The 20,991-nt window shown below is 37.6% G+C and overlaps 1 protein-coding gene and 1 long non-coding RNA gene across 2 annotated transcripts in view; one reads left to right on the top strand and one right to left on the bottom strand.

Annotated features, from left to right (window-relative positions):
• LOC127904255 (uncharacterized) overlaps positions 1–6,490 on the top strand; it is a 99,807-nt gene extending 93,317 nt beyond the window's left edge. Inside the window, exon 2 of the long non-coding RNA XR_008057237.1 lies at positions 6,415–6,490. This is a non-coding gene — a long non-coding RNA (uncharacterized LOC127904255). The remainder of the gene's footprint in view (positions 1–6,414) is intronic.
• Positions 1–20,991, bottom strand: part of LOC18101646 (receptor like protein 21) — a 246,832-nt gene that overhangs the window by 185,297 nt on the left and 40,544 nt on the right. The gene's annotated exons all lie outside the window — the stretch shown is intronic.

A 20,991-nucleotide genomic window follows, 5' to 3' on the forward strand; every position in this document is an offset into this window, starting at 1 on the left:
CTCTAGTTGACAATCAAGGCTCATGATGTCAGCTAGATTTTGTGTTTGTCTTTGAGCCTGTCTTTTCTTTAAATAAATGACAAGATCATGCACTTTTTAAACAAGGTTGAGTGATTACAAGGAATGTATCATAAAACGGTAAAAAATGAAATTTAAGAAAACAAACCAAAGTTAACCCTGAAGTGCAACCCTGCCTTTGGATAGCATAATGAATTGATCAATCACCTGTAAGTTTCTTTCAAGATAAAAACAGAGTTTATCAATCCTAACAATGTGCATTTTGAAATGAGAAAAAAATTCATTATCCCTTCACTCTCTAAAGAGTATATCGTTGGTGGTCCCGTTTGAGCCGAAATGATTTTCTTCTTTATAAAAACATGGAATAGGATCACACCCCACACTGGGGGCAATAAAAGATATTTCATGAAAAGTTTTATGTGATTTTAAAACGGGATGAGAGCCCGTAGATTTGAAAAAGATAAGTTAAAGCATTTGACAAAAGCATGACAAAGAAGGCAATGACAAGTCATACATTTTGAAAAAGCTACTTGTAAAAAATCGAAGACTTCTTCTCAAAGATATGATAGGTAAAAGGGGGCAGCACGAGAAATGAATCCAGCATACGACTTCAAAAGCAAGCTCATGTCAAGGGAGAGTGGTGGGACCTATGTTTCAAAACCAGGTAAGAATGCATGCATGACATCTAATCATAAATCATTGCATATATGTTTTTGAATTGTTACAGGAGGAATCCTTAATTCAACAAGATTGTGGATGAAGAAAGGATCATTGAGTTGATGATAACAAAGAATCACGGTTTTGATTTTGGAACAACAATAAAGTGAGGAGAACCTATTAGGAAATTTTTAAAAGAAAACGAAAAGTTCAAACCCTGCCATCAGGAAGAAGGATACCGAGTTCAGTTTTGGTTAAAGGGAATCACCAGATGGGATTCCAGGTTGACCGAGCTACAAATATAGTTTTTGGTTTTGCTTAAAGGAGGTCGCCAAAAGAGATCTCATATTTCAGTTTTGGTTAAAGGAGGTCGCCAGAAGGGATCTCATATTTCGAATTTGATTAAAGGAAATCGCCAGAAGGGGTCTCATATTTCAGCTTTTGTCAAAGGAGGTTGCCAGAAGGGATCTCATATTTCAGCTCTGGTTAGAGGGAATCGTCAGATGTGATTCCAGGTTGACCGAGCTCCAAATATAGTTTTTTGGTTTTGCTTAAAGGAGATCGCCAGAAGGGATCTCATGTTTTGGATTTGGTTAAAGGAGGTCGCCAGAAGGGATCTTATATTTCAGATTTGGTTAAAGGAGGTCGCCAGAAGGGATCTCATATTTCAGCTTTGGTTAAAGGGAATCGCCAGATGGGATTCCAGGTTGACCGGGCTACAAACATAGATTTTTTGGTTCTGGTTAAAGGGGATCGCCAGATGGGATCTCAGGTTAGCCCAACCACACACAGAATAATGGTTCTGGTTAAAGGGGATCGCCAGATGGGATCTCAGGTTAGCCCAACCACACACACAGGATTTTGGTTCTGGTTAAAGGGGATCGCCAGATGGGATCTCAGGTTAGCCCAACCACACACAAGATATTGGTTCTGGTTAAAGGGGATCGCCAGATGGGATCTCAGGTTAGCCCAACCACACACAAAATAATGGTTCTGGTTAAAGGGGATCGCCAGATGGGATCTCATGTTAACCCAACCACACATAAAATAATGGTTCTGGTTAAAGGGGATCGCCGGAAGGGATCTCAGGTTAGCCCAACCGTAACATCGATATTAGCTAAGGGAAATCGCCAGATGGAATTTCAGTTTGGCCAAACTACAAATATGGATTTTTAGTTAAAAGAGATCGCCAGAAGGGATCTCGGATGGAATGCCAGGTTAATCTAATCCCAAGTTAGAGGTCAGGGGATCGCCGGATTGGGATCTCAAAATGACTAAGTTTTGATCATTTTTTCGGGTTGAAGGCGAGCTGCTGTAAAGACAGTTTCAGATAGATCAAGCTTCGACAATATCAGTTTCGGAAGTTCAGTTTTGTTTATCTTTATAAAACTTACTACGCAAAAACCCTGCTCCGTAAGCATTATAAAGAGGGGGCATCTGTTGTAACCCATTTTTGGGTCCCCATAAAAAAAATATAAAAAAATAAAAATAAAATTGAACAGTGTCGTTTTGACACTGTTCCTCTTCCTGCATGTTGCTAGAGCCCCACGCCCTTGGATGACAACAAACCAGGGGAGTCGCGCCTTACCAGCCGCGCTCACTGCCCAACCAACCAGCAGGCCGCTCCCCTGCTCCCTATGCGCAGCAACGTCCCCGCTCCCCCTTCGCCTATAAATACTGCTCTTAGCAGCTGCAACAAGGGGGGAGAGAGGTTTTTGGGAAGGGAAGGATGAAAGGGGGATTTTTTGGAAGAGGGAGAGGGCTGTTTTGAAAGACACAGGGGGAGAGATTTTTGGAAACTGATAGAGGAAGAAGTTTGAAATGAGGAGAGTGACGGTGAGAGGTTAAGAAGAGAGGAAACGAAGCAGCAAAACACTGCTCGTCACCGAGGACAGCTCACCATCTTCTTCCCACCCGCAACAACACCACCAGGAACAGAGCACTTCATCATCACCACCAGCTGCCACTGTCTTCCCCGCCGGCAACACCACCGTGAGAAACAGAAGGAAGAAAGGGAAGCAGGGGAGAACAGAGCTGAAGAAAAGACACATAGGAGAAAAGGAAAAAAGGCCGCCACCACCAGTGCCTCCACGAAGCAGCGGCAGAGAGGGAAGAACATCGCTGGCAGCAGAGAACCAACAAAGAAGGAGCTGACAAAAGCAAACAGGGAAGGAAACCAGAGGCTGGCGCCTCTGCACAGGGAAGAAGAAGAGAAAATAGTTGTTGTCACCGGGCTCCACAGCCACTAACCACCGTCCAGCCATCTCTGATCAGCCGCCACCAGCATAACCATCGGCTTCTTTTCTCAAGAACGCAGGAAATAACAGAGGAAGCCACCATCACCATCGGCTTCACCTTCTTCAGAACCAGGGAACCAGCAGAGAAAGTCAGCAGCACCATAGACTTTTCCTTCTCCAGAATCAGCTCCCCAGACCGCCACCTCCTGCACCTCTATGAAGCTGCTGTAAAGAGGGAAGAACAGCGTTGACAGAGGGAACAAAGGAAACCAAGAGAAGGAGCAACGCCTCTGCAGAGGGGAAGAGAAAACAACTGCTGTCCCCGGCTTCCACAGCCACCGACCACCATCCAAGCCATCCCCGGTCGGCCACCACCAGCACCACCGCGAGTGCACGCCATTGCCATCGTCTTCAATCACCGTTTCCGCCACCAGGTTTGCTCCCCAGGTCGCTGTGCATGCACCATTTCCTTGCATTTCACTGTTCATGAAATATAATTCACATATGCACAGTAACCAGTCCATGTTTGTTTTGGGCTGGGCCAGCCCAGCCCATGCTGCTGGGCTGAGTCCAGCCCTGTAGAAACCAGGCCCCAATTTATTTTGGGCCGATTTTGGCCCAGTTTCTTTTTGGGCCGGGTCTGGCCCGCTCGAACAAAAATTCTTTAAAAAATTATTTCAAAAAATATGTGATTTTCTGTAATTTTATTACTGTATTTTGATCAATATCGGTTTGTATTTTTATATTGTAAAGATACAAATCCGGTATTAAAATAACCGGTTTTTGTCAAGTTTTCAAAAAATGTTTTGTTTTCATGCATACGGCCTAGTCTCTCCAATATATATATATAAATATTCTAACATCATATTTTCACACAACAAAGAAAATTTCAAAAATAATATATGTATTAACATGCATTTCGGCTTTAATAACCAGTTTATTAAAGCCATGAGGACTAGGCCAATATTTCAAAAATTCTAAAAAAATCTTTTTTGTCTTCTTTTAGTATCTGGGATTATGAATTTATGCGTAAAACGTATTCCTGATATTAAAAATATGGTTTTTTTACATAGACGTTAGAACGGTTAGGTTTTACCCGATAAGATAAGGACCTTCTTATTGAGGAGGACTTTTCTTGAACCATAGACGGACCAACAACTAGGAAACACAACGAGACCTTGAATTTTATCAGACAAATAAACAATGCAGCTTACCTTAGGTAGGGCGTATTTGGGGTGCTAATACCTTCCCTTTACGCAACCAGTCCCCGTACCCAATCTCTGAGACCAGTTAGGGTTCCTAGTGATCAAAATACTAGGTGGCGACTCCCATTCCATTTTCCTACCAACAAAAGACAATATTTTCTTGTCTTCCCATATTTGCCAGATAGATACCATACACATTTCCTAGATTTTAAAAGTGGAATACTCGCCGCGACGCCGCGCACCCGCGACACCCTTTGTCAAAAAACAAAGAAACCAGAGAGCCCCTGACTCGCTTCCCCATAGCCTTTTGCAGCCTCTCCAACCCCCTGATCCTGCTCTCGGTTAGCCCCCCTTTCCTTTGAAAAAAAAAAACCTAAAGCCACCTCTACCAGCGACGGCTGCTCAAGCTCTTTTGAAAGGAGAGAACCCCACAAAACACACTCCCTTCTCCTCAACACGCAGCAGCTCCACTCTCCGGTTTTTCCCCATCTCCCAGAACCAACCGGGGCCGCCTCCCTGGCTGGAGGCCAAAAACCAGAGAGAGAACCTTCAACCTCAGCTCCCTCTCTTCCACCGATCTGTCCTTCTCTCCCTCCGCCACCGTGCAACAGCCGACCCATCGGCCTCCCTCTCCCGGCCGCTGGCCCCTACTTTGTGACCCAAAACCAGCCGGCCGCGCCCCTCCACTGGCCGTCGCTCTCCCTCGCGGCCAAGACAACACCGCCGCCCACTGACACAGGAGACCAGCCCCACAGCGGCTCCTTTCTTCCGCAGGCCGAACACAGCGGCAGCCCCGCTGTCCTCTGCTCAGTCTTCTCTCAGTTCCACCGCGACAACAGCAATAACAACCCGGCAGCGCCCACAGACCGGCGGCCCCCTTGGTCTTGCCGCCACCTGAAGCGGATGAGAAGAAGCTCTCCCAGCCACTAGATCTGCCATCAACAGAAGGAAAACAGAGAAGGGAGAAGGCGTTGTACCCGAGAACAGATCCTGAAGGGGAAAAGAAAATTAAAATCGACTGCTTGTTGTGTTTCTTCTCTTGCAGGTAACGGTGGCTGTCACCGCCAGCGAGGAAAGAGAAGAGGGGAGGAAGCCGATTCGGATCTCCCCTGGCGCTGCTCATTTTTTGCGGCGGCGCTTGAACCCACGCGCCGCCAGTGGTGTCCGCGAGTGGAGCAGACGCGCCGCCACCACTCCAACAGTTCCTGAGGGGCTGCTCTGCAGTTCCTGGACTCTTTAGGGACCTTTTTGTAATTTTTACATGTTTGAATATGTATTTAAATTTCTGTTAAATGTTTTTAGTTTATGTTATGTTGTAAAAATTGTAACAGAAAAACATAGTGAAAAAGTGATGTGGAAGTGTGTGGTTGTATTTTTATTTATTTATGTTATTGAATTATAAAAATAAAAAAAAAAATAAAAGGAATTAATTGTTTAATTTGAATATGGTTAAAATAAAATTATGTTATATTTTTCATGAAAATGTAAGAATATGTTTTTACATATATTTTGGGATTCAATAATTGATTTATTAAAACTTTAGAATTTGATTAATATTTTAAATTTTCAAATCACATCAAATTTCAAAATAAATTTCAAAATAGCTTACTTCAAGTAGGGTGTGCTAGGGGTGTTAATATCTTTTTTAGTTATAACCAGTTCTTTATTCTCTAATTTTTGACAAAGACTAGTAAATCCAGGTTTTCTAGTAACCCTCTCAATGAAATACTAGGTGGAGAGATACTAGTTGGTCTCAATGGTCTCAATGAAATACTAGGTGGAGAGATACTAGTTGGCGACACTTAAATAATCAATCAAGTACTATCATTATTCAAGAGATACTGGAGGGTGCGGCAGAGAGTATGCCTCATAAAAATGAGGTGTCATGGATTGCCTTGATTTCTGCTCTTGCTTTCCATGGCAGGCCCTGGAAGTATTATCATTATTCAAACGCATGTCAAAGGATAATGGCACTGTGCATGCTGGATTAGTTGATGAGGGCCGTCAATTGTTTGAATAAATGAAATTGTCATTTGGATTGGTCCCAATAGTCGAGCACTATTCTTGCATGGTTGATCTTTGTGCGCGTGCAGGACTTCTGAACGAAGCTTGGGACTTAATCAAGAAGATGCTTGGAAAACCAGATGAAATTGTGTTGGGGTCATTGCTTGGTGCTTGTCAGAGGCGTAGAAATGCAGATGTTGGTGAAAGGGTCATTCAATTGTTTCCAGAGATGCAATTATCTCATCTAAGATATATGCAAATATGAGAAGGTGAGATGATTCTGCAAAGATGAGGGTGTTGATGAGGCAGTGTAGTGTCTCCAAAACCCCTGGCTGTAGCTGGATTGACGTTAGAGCTCGTGCTCATGAATTTCATTCTGGTGACAGCTTACATCATCATTCGGTGAACGTATACCAATTGCTGAATGAGGAGATAAAGAAAGAAGGTTACATTCCAAATATTTGTTGCATATAGAGGTGGAAAAGTTGAATACTTGGTTGCCTCTTTTAGCCATTGAACAAAGCATTCGGAGGGATTATATCTTCTGGTTGATGACTCCAGCCAAAATGTTGAATGGTAAGTTGTGTTCTTAATAGCATGAGCAAGGAGCTCAATCTTGCTGATAGAAATGTATAGTTTACCCTCGCATGAGTATGTTTCTGTAGAATGAAAATGGTTGTTGGATTGTTACATGCATTTGCTGTAAAATAATGCAGTTCATTCCGGAAAGAATGCTAAAACTATTTTTTTTTTCAGAACATAAGGAGGGAATGGAGGGGGAATATTGGTGGATTGAAATAAAATGCACTTGACACCTTTTAAGATTTTAAGGATGCCATAAATCATTTTCAATAGTCCTCTAAAGCCAGAACGATGTTTAGTTTCTGAACAGACTTCACTTGGAATCTGACAAAACCCAATCTACGATTAGAACTTATGCAGAAATTGCCTCATAACGCGACTCCATATCTATTTGTCTTTCCCTAGTGGGTCCTTGTAATTTCAATAGTTGATGTAAATGAAGTGTAAAATGTTTTTAGGCCTTGATTGTAGTTTCTGCTTGGAAAGTAGTTTTTATAAAAAATAATTTTTTTATAAATGAATTATTTTATAATGTTTAGCGGTGTTATAAAAACTAAGTTAAAAAATATTTTTTTTTCGTGTTTAACTATATCATAAAAAATAAGTTGTTTTAATTATTTTTTTTAAGTTTATCTAATATATATTATACGTTAGATGTAATTATATTACAATATGGATGAGCCCTTAATTAGACCCATCCAAAGCTAGCATTTTCATCGGTTCCAATAACATGATATTTTGTTGACAATCTTAAGAATTGAGTTATATACATTTAAATGCAGTGTACTCCATATTGTACTTGTTATGATCCTTGTTAAATTTTTAGGGAATGGAAGTTCTGGTGAACCAGAGCATTAGGGAGACTTCATTACAATCCTTAGCATTGATTGTGGAGAAGTGAGAAATATCATTTCTAGTGAAGTCCCAAGTGTTCTTGAGTCAAAGCTCCAGGTTAATTTGTTCTCTCAACATGCTTGCTTATAATTTCCTTTATTAATGTTGTACACAAAAGAACTGTATATAGGCAGCCTCGTTTCATTATTGTTCTATATATAGAAATTGGATGTGGACAGCAAGGACACGAGGATTGCATATTATTTTGATTTCATTGTTGGGACAAGCACTAGAGGCCTTATGACATCCATGCTTACTGCTCCAAATGATGAAAAACGACCTTCGTTTGCCGCAAAAGATATTGGAAGTTTTATCAAGACCACAATCCAGGCACCAAGTAATTTATGGTATTTTTGAGCTACGGTTTTTTTTTATGTTGCTTTTTTTATGGTATTTTTGAGCTACGGTTTGGAATTGTACAGAAGTAGTATTCTATGGTGATTCATCCTTTAGGGTGTGGGGTTTATTCTTTGTTAAAGAAAAGGAAAGTGTTTTTCCGGTGAGAAAAGGAGGAAAACACTTTCCTTTTGGAAAAAGGGTTGTGTTGTCCTTGGTTGGAGTTTCTCAAAGTTTAGCAAACATAGAAAAATGGGGAAATTGTTTCCAGGAAAATGGTTTCCATGAAACAAACAAGGCCAGTTTAGTTTTTTAATGCTCCCTTCTTTGCTTTGTTAACTTTCTCCGTGTTCTGGCTATTGCAGCTGGAAATATGATAAAGCTAAAGGACATCGTTGGAAGAGAAGAAGTGAGATCCTGAAATGCATTTTGCTTTGTCAGTGTTTTAAGCAAGTGGAGGTAATTAAAGATTCTAACAAGGGACTTAACTTTATTTTCATATATTCTTTCACTGGATATTTGTCCATGTCTAATCGGATCTATTATTCTTGTAATTCTTGTTTTCTAGTTTTTTTTAGAGGAAGTTTTTTTTCTTTTAAGCGGTGAAAGCTAATGATATCAGGTTTTCTAGTTTTCTGTACATCACTTTTGGAACATCAGAGACCTGGTCTGAGCGTAATCAAATGACTTTAATCAAGCATTGTGACATATGCTGGACGTCTGAGATTAGAGTATTCAGAAGTGGGTTGAAAATTAGAAGCCATCATACATGTGGAGATGAATTGTTATGTGGAATCTCGAGACTGCTTTGATTCATTTGCTCAACCGGGTGGTCATCCATTTCAAGTGGGGAGTGCTGTCGACAGAATGCTATGTTCACAGGATCAATACTCTCAGTTACTGAAGCTTTAGATCAAGCAAATTCTCTAAGTGCTCACAAGCTTATATACAATCAGTGAAATAAATTTGAATTGATATTTGTGTTGTAATGTATCCCCTTTGATATAAAATATTTTTGGATATTTGTGTTGTAAATTTGAATTGATCATCTATAAAAATCAAGTAATAATGTAATATACAAGGGAAGTAAAAACTCATGGAATTGAAAAGCCCCTGCTATGTAAAAGCCCACAAAACGGAATGGAACTGTATAAATTAATATAACATCGCTTGAGCATGCCTTTAAACTTGTTTAAATCTTTAAACTAGAATACACAATGATGCACCAAGTTTTAGTACCATCAAGGCTATGAAAATCCAAACTTGGATAAAATGGGAAGATTGTCCACCAAAAAATAATAGCAATTGTTGATACTCACCTCGATAAAGTGAAACCAAACTTGTCGCCAATATGGATTTATATACAGAACTGCAATTATTACCAGCAGCACCATGATGTATGCAACCCCAAAGGTCACATAGAAAACCTCCATATCTATGAAGCCACCATTATCTTCATTGTTTGTTGAAGGTGGCGTTGGTGATGGTGGCATAACTGCACCACATATTTTGGGTAGCGGTTCTCCACAAAGAAAAGGGTTGTCCTTGTAGCTACTCTCCTCAAACGTGGCAAACTGTGCAACTCTCGCAGGAGTCTTTCCGGACAGATTATTGTGTGCCACATTGAAAAACTCTAGAAAAAATAGTTCAGTAAGTTGAGGTGGGATTTCTCCATCCAATTTGTTGTAGGAAAGATCCAAGCTCTCTATTTCCTTAAAGTTTGAAAATGTTGGTGGAATTGGTCCGGTCAAACTGTTGTGCGAAAGGTTCAGTACCTTGATCATGACGAGGTTTCCAATTTCAGGAGGAATCTCTCCTGTGAAATTGTTGCATGAGAAATCAAGTCCTGCGAAGTACCTGAGAATCCTGCCTCTATAAGAAAGGGATACATTCTTCGTTGTAAACTCGAAAGATTGTTGTGATGAGGACATGTCATCATAATAATAGGGATACAGAACAAAGTAATGATGAGTAAACATCATCCAAGAGAGGATGTTACCAGAAAGGTGATTGTGAGAAAGATCAATCAAGGTTAATTGGTCCAACCTAGATAATTGAATTGGGATTTCACCTTCAAGATTGTTATAACTCAAGAGTAGAAATATCAAGTCAGATAGCCCGCCAATCCATTCTGGAATTCTACCAGTTAAATTATTATGGGAAAGATCTAATGCCAATATCTGAGAGGAGCCATTAAATGTCATTGTGATCGGCCATTGCAATTTATTTCTAGACAAATAAATATATCTCAAATTTGAAGAAGTGCCGATTGTAGGTGGTAAAGGACCAGAAAAATTGTTCCCTGATAGGTCCAAGAACTCAAGAGAAGACATATCCCATATCCATATAGGGATCTGCCCTTGCAAACTGTTGTTCGAAAGTATTCTTCCAGTCAAAACATTGTTGGACAGGTCTAACACTTGCAGCGAGCTAATGTTACCCAACGAGGAAGGAATGCTTCCATTGACACCATTGTCAGACATCGATAAAAATTCTAACCTTGGCAAATGAGCTCCGATTTCTGAAGGGATTTGGCCTTGGAAGTAATTCATGGATATACTTAAGAATGACAAATTCATATGAGAATTCTTTGGCAACAAGAATGGACCCGAAAGAGAACAGTTTTCTAAATGAAGTTCTTGTAGGTATGTGTTGTTCTCAATCAACCAATTTGGAAACTCTCCCTTTATTTGGTTGTTTGCAAGATCCAAAGATTGCAGGCTGAATTGATGGTAAAAGAACTTGGGTAATGCTCCCACATCTTGTCCACGACCTCTCAAATAGATGGACTCTAACTGGAACTTTGGGCTCAGATTATGATCATCTTCTTCTGCGAATATTTCATTACCTGAACCATCAAAAGACTTGAGTTTTGAAAGGTTGTATAATGGGCTCAATGACATAGGAATCTTCAAGTTGTTGGAGAAGAGATCTAGTCGTTGAAGAGAAGTTAGATTTGCCAGACATGGAGGCAATACACCACTTAGATCATTGTCACTCACATCTAGCTCTTGGAGATGATTTAAGTCACATAAACCTGATCATATTATAATTTAGAAAAATTTAAAACTTTGTGTCTAATGGAAAATACATAACCTATAGAGAGAATAAAAGTGATGAACCTTACCTTGGGCTGTAGGTATTTGGCCATTTAGACTGCAACCCTCCAATTTCAATGTTTTAAGAGCGGCCATCGTTTCAATGGCTTGGAAGATGCTATTATTGAGAGTAGTGTGGCTCAAATCCAAATATTCCAAGTTCTTGAGATCAAGGAAGCCTGTCACGATCAATTAAACACGCAATTATATTAGTGTAGAAGGAATTAAAATTAGAAACAATTCATTACTTATTAATCATGGCTAAAAAAATGAAAAACATCATGTAAGTGTAGAAATTGTATTGTCCAATTAATAGAAGGTTTTTTTTATATGTCTGACTCAAAAATAGAAATACACCATTATTAATTTATTCTCCTCCAAAAAATAACACTCTCTATATATGAAGTTATATTGTTATTTATATTATCATTTTAATTACATTACACTGAAATGGTGTTAAGAGAGGGGCAAAATTAAAGTGAAATATTATTCATATTAAATGGATGGTGGAATTTTAAAATAATAAAGATTTCAATTGAGTTAATTTCTAAATTTGAGATTTAATTGTCTTTCCAAGACTTGTTTAGTAGGTTGCGAAAACATAAAAGAGAAATTCTATACATGTATAGCTCTTCAAGATGATTTAAGTTACATAAGCTTAATCACATTATAATTTAGAAAAAAATAAAACTTTGAGTGTCTAATAGAAAATATATAACCTAGAGAGAGAGAGAGAGAGAGTAAGAGTCATCAACCTAACCTTACCTTGCGTTGTAGGTAATTGGCCATTTAAATTTTGCAACATTAAAGTTTTAAGAGAGGTCATCGTTTTGATGGCTTGGAAGATGCTATTATTGAGAGTATTGTAACTCAAATCCAAGTATTTCAAGTTCTTGAGATCAAGGAAGCCTGCCACAATCAATTAAACAAGAAATTATATTAGTGTAAAAGGAATTAAAATTATAAATAATTCATTACTTATTAATCATGGCTAAAAAAACTAAAAACATCAAGTAAGTGTAGAAATTGTACTGTCCATTTAAGAGAAGGATTTTTTATACTTCTAACCCAAAAAATAAAAATACACCATTGTTAATTTATTCTCCTCCTAAAAATAGCACTCTCTATATATGAAGTTACCTTTTTATTAAAGAAATTATTGTTTTTTATGTTATCATTTTATTTACATTACACTGAAATAATGTAGAGAGAGAGAGAGAGAGAAAGAAGGTGGCATAATTAAATTGAAATATTATTTATATTAAATGGATGGTTGAATTTTAAAATAATAAAGATTTCAATTGAGTTAATTTCTAAATTTGAGATTTAATTGTCTCTCCAAGACTTGTTTAGTAGGATGCTAAAACATAAAAGAGGAAATCTATACAGACACCTAATTGTAGCGGGTATAGAAAGAAATAAAATGATCAATGATAAGTAATAGTGGAGTTGAAATTTGTTAATTTACCTCCAGAAGGTACAGTGCCATTAAGTTCTTGCAATGACAGATTTTTTAGAGAAGGCAGTGCTCCAAGGCTTTGAAGAGAGTGTTCATCTAGAGAACTTACCATCAATTGAATTTTGCAACTCTGTTTGTTTAAAAGTAGCAAATTGAATTTTTCAATTAAACCCAAATATATAAACATCAATATATATGTAATATAACTTACCATCACCTAATATTCTTCCTCTAAAATCGTTGGATCCCAGATAAAGTGTTGTGAGGTTTGGGAATGCTCTTAATGATTGCAGTAACTGGAAGCTACTTCCATAGGTTGTGATATTATATAGGGATAGAGTCCTCAAGTTGCTTGGACCTGCAAGTTAGTTAGGGAAGAAACAAGAATAATTAATATTATCTTCATGATGCTACCAGCCAGGTAGGTAATGTGAATGTGTTACTAATTACCTCTTGAGGCTACCAATTTGTTAATATTGTTGCCGTCCAAACTCAAGTGCTCCAAGCCGCTCAAAGATTCTTGATATTTATATAAAAAAATAAATTAATACAATACTCATTAATTGTGTTTTTTTGAAATTAAATTTAATAGATGATTGTGTTAATTAAATTTAATATTTATAAAAATAATAGTATATAAAAAAACTAACCTTTCAAATCTATTGACCCCTCCAGTCTATTATAACCTAAATATAGTGATTTAAGAGACGGAAGCCCCTCCACAAATGATAGAATACTGTTATTGAAGCTATTATCTTCCAAGTAAAGGTACTCCAAATTGCTCAATTTCTGTAACTCATAACCACCTATATAAAAAATAAAAAATAAATTAATTAAGACTTCATGTAAAGAATAAAAAAAAAGATATTATTGGAGTAACTTAATTATTATTGATGAAGAGGCATGAAAGTGGTACGATGAATTCATGTAAAGAGGTTGAAAGAAAGATTATAATTTACTACGAGCTTGTCCATTACTTCCATGATCACTGGCTTAGTGTTCGTTATGAATATGCATTTACAGGTAAAGCTGCTAGCATGCATTTCACCCTCAATGAGAACCAAAATGATTATATTAATAATGTAAGGAATTAAACAAATTACTCCTTTTTACTAAATATGCTTTCTATTTTCTTCCAAAATGATAGTAATTAAACAACACCTTATTTGATTAATTCTAAAAAAATAAAACTAATCTAAATACTTTGTAATACTTAAGAGAGCAAACCTTTCTTCTCAACCCAACCAGCTATACGATTATCTGACAAGGAGAGATAGTTGAGTTGTTGGAAAGGAAGAAACAAGGAGACATTCAAGTACCAATCTCCCAGTTCCCGGTTCCTCGCGCTCCAAAGATAGAGTACGGTGACTCGACCTGTACTGCTGTTGCACTCAATACCTTCCCAATCACAACAGTTGGCGTGGGCTATTCTCCAGGAGGGAAGGGAGGTGCCGTTGGGATAGTTAAGAGAATCTTTGAGGTGCAACAGAGCGATCCTCTCTTCCTCCAAGCAACCACGAGGCACCCATCCTTGCAGCGAAACCGTTATCACTAACACCGTCAACACCTGAAGGAACAGCCCCATCTTAATATATATATCAACTATTACAATATTGTTGCAAATGCAGCGAGGAGGTTGAGGCTTTTATAGAGGACTTTGCGGACCCACCCCGTGGAAAAACACTGCATGATGGCAACGGTCTCCCGTCCCCTCGTGGAGAATAAATATATATAATTCATCACAATTCCTTTCGTTTTCGTTTTGATATTATTAAGTATTGCTGATTGTTTTCTTGAATAATATTGAGGATAGATTATATAAAATTTTATATTTTTTAATTTGATTTTCAAATTTAATTTTTGATGATTTAGTTATAATCAAAGACCATTTAATTTTTATTTTTTTTTATAAAAAAGTAAAATTAAAAAAAATGAATCGGAAAAAAAAAAGGTTAAACATGGATGTTATAGTCTTACAAAAGAAACACTTTTATCCTTGAATCTTAAAAACAACACTGATATTTATTCATATAATTCTGTGTTACTATTATTTATATAAATGGATGAAGCATAAAAATTATAGAAGGCAATTGTTACAGACTAAACTTTGAAGATGAAATTGAGAAATTTCAAGGAGCAAACTAAAAATTGAATTATACATATTAATCACTTGATGAAAAATTAAATATGACTAGAAAACAAATACAAAAAAAATGATAATATATTAATCTAAGGTCGATTGTCCATTAATTAGTGGTCGATGCATTCTAACACACTAAAATATAGATTTTTTTATACAAGATAAAATTAAAACATATTATTCTTTCTCAAGCTTACCGGGCAATTTATTTATTTTATTTAAAAACTTTTAATTTTACGAAATGGTTAATAAAATATCTTTGTTAGTTTTGTTATAAAATAATGACATCACAGTTAACTCCTTTTAGATGAGTTTGAATTGATTTTATTTTATTTTTAATTTTTGAACTTTAAAAATATAGATAAATTTAAAATAAATATTTTCTTACAATAGTCTTAGAGTGAAATTAGAGCAAAATTTATAATTTTAAAATAAAAAATACATAAAAACATGTTTTTCTGTTCCCACTATTTTTGTATTTTATATCATGGTAATTAAATGTTGTCTGATTAACATAACACTAAATTATAATATAAAAAATTAATTGTGGAATGGCGTGGTAGTTGGATCTATTTGTTTTTTTTTTTTAATTATAGTGAAAATGAAATAGTTAACAACGACAAGCTGAATTCAATTTAGATTTGAAAATTCTATTTGGCAATTTAGCCGAATCAAAAAGGGAGTGTTACCTCATCTTAATGGTATTTAAAGTTGGCTAGCATTATTTTTTAAAGTTTTTTTATTTAAAATTATATTTTATTATCTTAAATCAAGGGATTTTCAAGATAAATAGTATAATATTAGCCTTTTAAAAAATTGAGAATCTCCCACTCTTCTTCCTCAAGGAATTAATTAGTGGGTAGTTAAAACTATAGTTTGTTCTATTTTCTTCACTTTGTCTATAGTTTTACCTATATTATTGTCACAAATTAGAGATCGTTAAAACTAGTGATATTTCTCGCACGCTGTTATAAGAAAATTTTGGAATTTTTTTATTCAATTATAAGATAATAAAAACAAATATTAAAAAAATAGTAAATAAAATTATAAAAGAAAAATATGTTTTTTGAATTATGTAATTTTTTTTCAAAACAAAAGGAGTTTTTATTAGCATTATAGTTTATTGAATAAAAAGTAACAATAATAACAAAAATTCTATAAAACTATAATAATTTAAATTAAAAAAAAAACATATATTTTCAAGCAACCAAGAGGCAATCTGAAGGGGTTTATTTTAGCATTTGAATAAGTCCATTGAAGTCCCTGGTCTTCAGGAAGACATTCATGGTCAAGCACTAGTTAAGGATTTCAGTTATTTATTTTTAGCTAATGTACATGCCACGTTACTATAAACGTGTGCTATTTCCAGTTGATTTGTTATCCATGTAAGGCTATTTATTAGCCACTTTCATTCAATAATAATTCATTCATTCGATTCAATATTCTCTGCTCATTGTTTTATTCTCTACAATTGGTATCAGAGCTATTATATTGGCCTGTGGAAAATACAAACAAAAGAGAAACATATTTTGTCTTGAATGATATCAGAGAGTGAAGTGAGTTCAAACACAGAGTGAAACACAGAGTGAAAAGTGCGTATTTGAGTGACTTTAAATATTAAGTGATAAGTGAGTGTGTGAGAATAAACACTGAGTGATAAGTGAGTTTGTGAGAATCAGAAATGGCAGAATCCAGCAACTTTGCAGCTCCAAGCATTCTGAAATTTGATGGTGATTATGAGCATTGGAACATGCTTATGGAAAATCTCTTACGCTCCAAAGAGTATTGGAGTGTTATTGAGACCGGGTTCGTTGAACCTGCATTTGGCGAAGTTTTAAATAACGCACAGAAGAAAGCACTAGAGGAAACAAAGCTGAAAGACTTAAAGGTAAAGAATTACCTCTTTCAGTCCATTGACAAGTCCATTCTGAAGACAATTACTCAGAAGAACACAGCAAAGCAGCTATGGGACTCCATGAAGATCAAATATCAAGGCAACGCAAGGGCCAAACGAGCTCAACTTCAAATTTTTCGCAGAAATTTTGAAGTACTGGAAATGAAATCAGGGGAATCTGTCACACATTATTTTGGAAGAGTAATGCTAGTAGCAAATGACATGCGCAATTTGGGAGAAAACATACCAGATGAAAAGATTGTGGAGAAGATTCTGCGCACACTTACTGAGAAATACAACTACATCGTTTGTTCAATTGAGGAGTCAAAAGATATCAACCATCTTTCAGTTGATGAATTGCAGAGTTCACTACTTGTTCATGAACAAAAGTTCAAACGAAATGACACTGATGATCATACACTGAGAATCTATGATGATAGATTCAGTGGCAGAGGCCGTGGCAGAAACAATTATAGAGGAAGGGGCCGAGGTGGAAGAGGATCATCATTCAACAGAGACATGGTGGAATGTTTCAAGTGTCACAAACTTGGACACTTTCAGTATGAGTGTCCAACCATGAACAAAGCAGCACATTATGCAGAGCTAAACGAAGAAGATGAGATGCTGCTAATGTCATATGTTGATTGTCAACATGAATATCCAACTTTACAAAAGGCAGTGGAGCTACATGAAGAGGATGAGATGTTACTAATGGCCTATGTCGAGTTACATAAAACAACTCGCAATGATGCATGGTTCCTGGATTCAGGATGTTCTAATCATATGTGCAGCTACAGAGGTATGTTCTCCTATTTGATGACAATTTTACACATTCAGTCAAACTTGGAAATAATAGCAGAATGGATGTTATAGGCAAGGGTACATTGAAGCTATTGCTAAATGGTATTAGACATATTGTCAATGATGTATACTATGTTCCTGAGCTTAAAAATAATCTTTTAAGCTTAGGTCAACTTCAAGAGAGGGGTTTAGCAATATTAATTAAAGATGGGGTTTGTAAAATTTACCATCCTGAGAAGGGCCTGATCATTCAAACTCAGATGAGTGCAAACAGGATGTTCATCCTTCTGGCACAACCACAAGATCCATTACCTGCACAGATTAAGAATCATCAGAATCAGGATCACTGTCTCAACACTACTGCCCAGAATCCATCATACCTTTGGCACAGACGATTTGGGCACTTAAGCTATAAAGGTTTACGAACTTTGCAGTGGAAAAAAATGGTGCATGGACTGCCCAAATTTTCTGCCCCAACCGTGACCTGCACCGATTGCCTCAATGGCAAGCAACACAGAGAGATTATGTCAAAAATCAGCAATTGGAGAGCAACTGTGCAATTACAACTCGTTCATGCTGATATCTGCGGTCCTATCAATCCTATGTCTAACAGTGGTAAAAGATATATTCTGTGTTTTATTGATGATTTCAGTCGCAAATCATGGGTGTTTCTTTTGACAGCAAAATCAGAGGCATTTAATTATTTCAAGCAGTTCAAAATTATGGTTGAAAAAGAAATTTCGAAATGTATTAAATGCATAAGAACTGACAGGGGAGGGGAGTTTACCTCTAATGAATTTTCTGATTTCTGTCGAGATGAAGGAATCAAACGCCAGCTCACCACAGCCTTCACCCCACAGCAAAATGGGGTTGCAGAGAGGAAAAATCGAACTGTGATGAACATGGTCCGATCAATCCTCTCTGCCAAAGGGATGCCGAAGACCTTCTGACCCGAAGCTGTGAATTGGGCCATCTATGTGCTCAATCGATGTCCTACCTTTGCCTTGACAAATTTGACTCCTCAGGAAGCATGGAGTGGAGTCAAACCCTCTGTGGATCATTTTCGAATTTTCGGGTGTTTGGCTCATGTACACATACCCGATGTCAAGAGAACAAAGCTTGACAACAAAAGCTTTCCTTGTGTTTTTTTGGGCATGAGCGAAGAATCGAAAGGGTACAGGTTATTTGACCCTGTCAAAAATAGGGTTGTGGTCAGCAGGGACGTAATTTTTGAAGAAGATAAACAGTGGGATTGGGCTGTTTCATATGCTGATCAAATATCTTTTGATTTAGTCTGGGGTGACACTGACAATGGTGACCTTGGTGTAAGGGAAGGTAACGATGAAGAAAGAAGAGAACTTGGTGATGACAGTGTGGAAAATTTTGAGGAAGAAGCAGAAGAACTTGTCTCTGTGGAAGAAAGGCGTGATGTTGAAAATCACGAGAGAGAGGAAAATGCAACGGGCAGAAGTGCACAATCTGGCAGCCATTATGCTCATCCAACGGCTGCTGCGTCGCCAGCTGGTCGTGTAGGTGAGAATCCATCTCATCCAACGGCCCGCGTATTGCCAGATAGTGGGATGGACGACAGAGGGGATCTAACGGCAAGCAGTGGACATGGTGGCAGTGCCAGTGGCAATCCAACGGCGCGCAGACATGTTGATGATAGCACTGGTGACAGAGGAGCGTACTATAATCCAACGGCTAGGAGAATGGATGGCAGCGCAGATGCTGATCTAACGGCTCGCAGACACGCAGGTGGCCGTGCGGTCAGACACGCAGGCGGCTGCGCAGATATTGACGATCCAACGGCTCGGATACGTCCAGGTGTCTGCCTTGAGCGAAGTCCCAATCAAGCGGCTGAGGAGAGTCCATTTGTCGGCTCTGTTGGCTTGATTGACAGTCCGATCAGCTTTAATCCAACGGCTGAGTTTTGGGCAAGTGAAAACCGAGAGGGAGATCTGCTGACATATGGCAGAAGAGCGAGGGTCCCCCCAAATTGGATGCAAGATTATGTTACTGGAGAAGAATTATCTGATCCTGAGTCGAATATGGCATTTATTATGTCATCTGATCCATTTTATTTTGAAGATGCTGTGAAGATTACTCACTGGAGACTTGCTATGGATAGTGAAATAAATGCTATTGAGAAAAATAAAACATGGACGCTCACCGAGTTGCCGGAGGGAGCTAAAAAAATTGGGGTTAAGTGGGTCTACAAAACAAAATATAACGAGCATGGAGATGTTGACAAATACAAGGCGAGGCTAGTTGCGAAGGGGTACTCACAACAACACGGCATTGACTACACAGAAGTTTTTGCACCAGTGGCAAGAATGGACACAGTACGGATGATTATTGCTTTAGCGGCTCAGAAAAACTGGACTATTTACCAGTTGGATGTCAAATCAGTGTTCCTACATGGAGAGTTGCAGGAAGATGTTTATGTTGCCCAACCAAAAGGGTATGAAAAGAAGGGAAGAGAACATCAGGTTTACAAGCTACACAAAGCGTTATACGGGCTAAAACAAGCTCCACGAGCCTGGTTCAGCCGTATCGAAACTCATTTCATCAATGAAGGATTTTTCAGGTGTGAAAGTGAGCAGACGTTATTTACCAAGAGAAGCAGGGAAGGAAAGATCATCATTGTAAGTGTGTACGTTGATGATTTAATTTTTACTGGAGATGATGCAAATATGCTATTTGATTTTAAAAAATCCATGATGAGAGAATTTGACATGTCCGACTTGGGGAAGATGAGGTATTTTCTTGGAATTGAAGTATTACAGAATTCAGGCGGCATCTACATATGTCAAAAGAAATATGCACTAGAAGTGTTGAAGAGGTTTGGTATGATGGAGTGCAACGCAGTGAAAAATCCAATAGTTCCTGGATGCAAAGTCAACAAAGATGAAGATGGAGTTAAAGTAGATGAAACATATTATAAGCAGTTAGTGGGCAGCCTAATGTATCTCACAGCAACAAGACCAGACATGATGTTTGTGACTTGTCTCATCAGCAGATATATGGCTAAACCTACGGAACTTCATCTACAAATAGCAAAAAGGGCACTTAGATATCTGAGAGGGACGGTAAATTTTGGAATTCAGTACACGAAAGGGGGAAGTAATGAGCTACTCGCATTTACGGATAGTGATTATGCCGGAGATACGGAGGACAGAAAAAGTACAAGTGGATATGTTTTTGTGCTAAGCTCAGGAGCAGTCTCATGGAGTTCGAAGAAACAACCAATAGTGACCCTTTCAACAACTGAAGCAGAATTTGTAGCAGCTGCGATGTGTGTATGTCAAGCTCTTTGGATAAAAAGAGTGTTGAAGGAATTAGGATATTCCAATGAATATTGCATACAAATGAAATGTGACAACAACTCAACTATTAAATTGTTTAAAAATCCGGTGATGCATGGACGCAGTAAGCATATTGATGTGAGATATCATTTTCTGAGAAATCTCACTAAAGAAGGTACAATTGCATTAGTTCATTGTGGAAGTCAGGATCAGGTGGCAGATTTAATGACCAAGCCTTTAAAGCTTGATGCATTTCTGAAACTAAGAACACTGTTGGGAGTTCAAGAAATCATTGATGTAAACTAACTGCATACTGCAGTAAGTTTAAGGGAAGGAATGAAGAGGTTTATTTTAGCAT

Source organism: Populus trichocarpa, chromosome 1 (genome assembly GCF_000002775.5).
Source record: "Populus trichocarpa isolate Nisqually-1 chromosome 1, P.trichocarpa_v4.1, whole genome shotgun sequence".
Taxonomy (NCBI): domain Eukaryota; kingdom Viridiplantae; phylum Streptophyta; class Magnoliopsida; order Malpighiales; family Salicaceae; genus Populus; species Populus trichocarpa.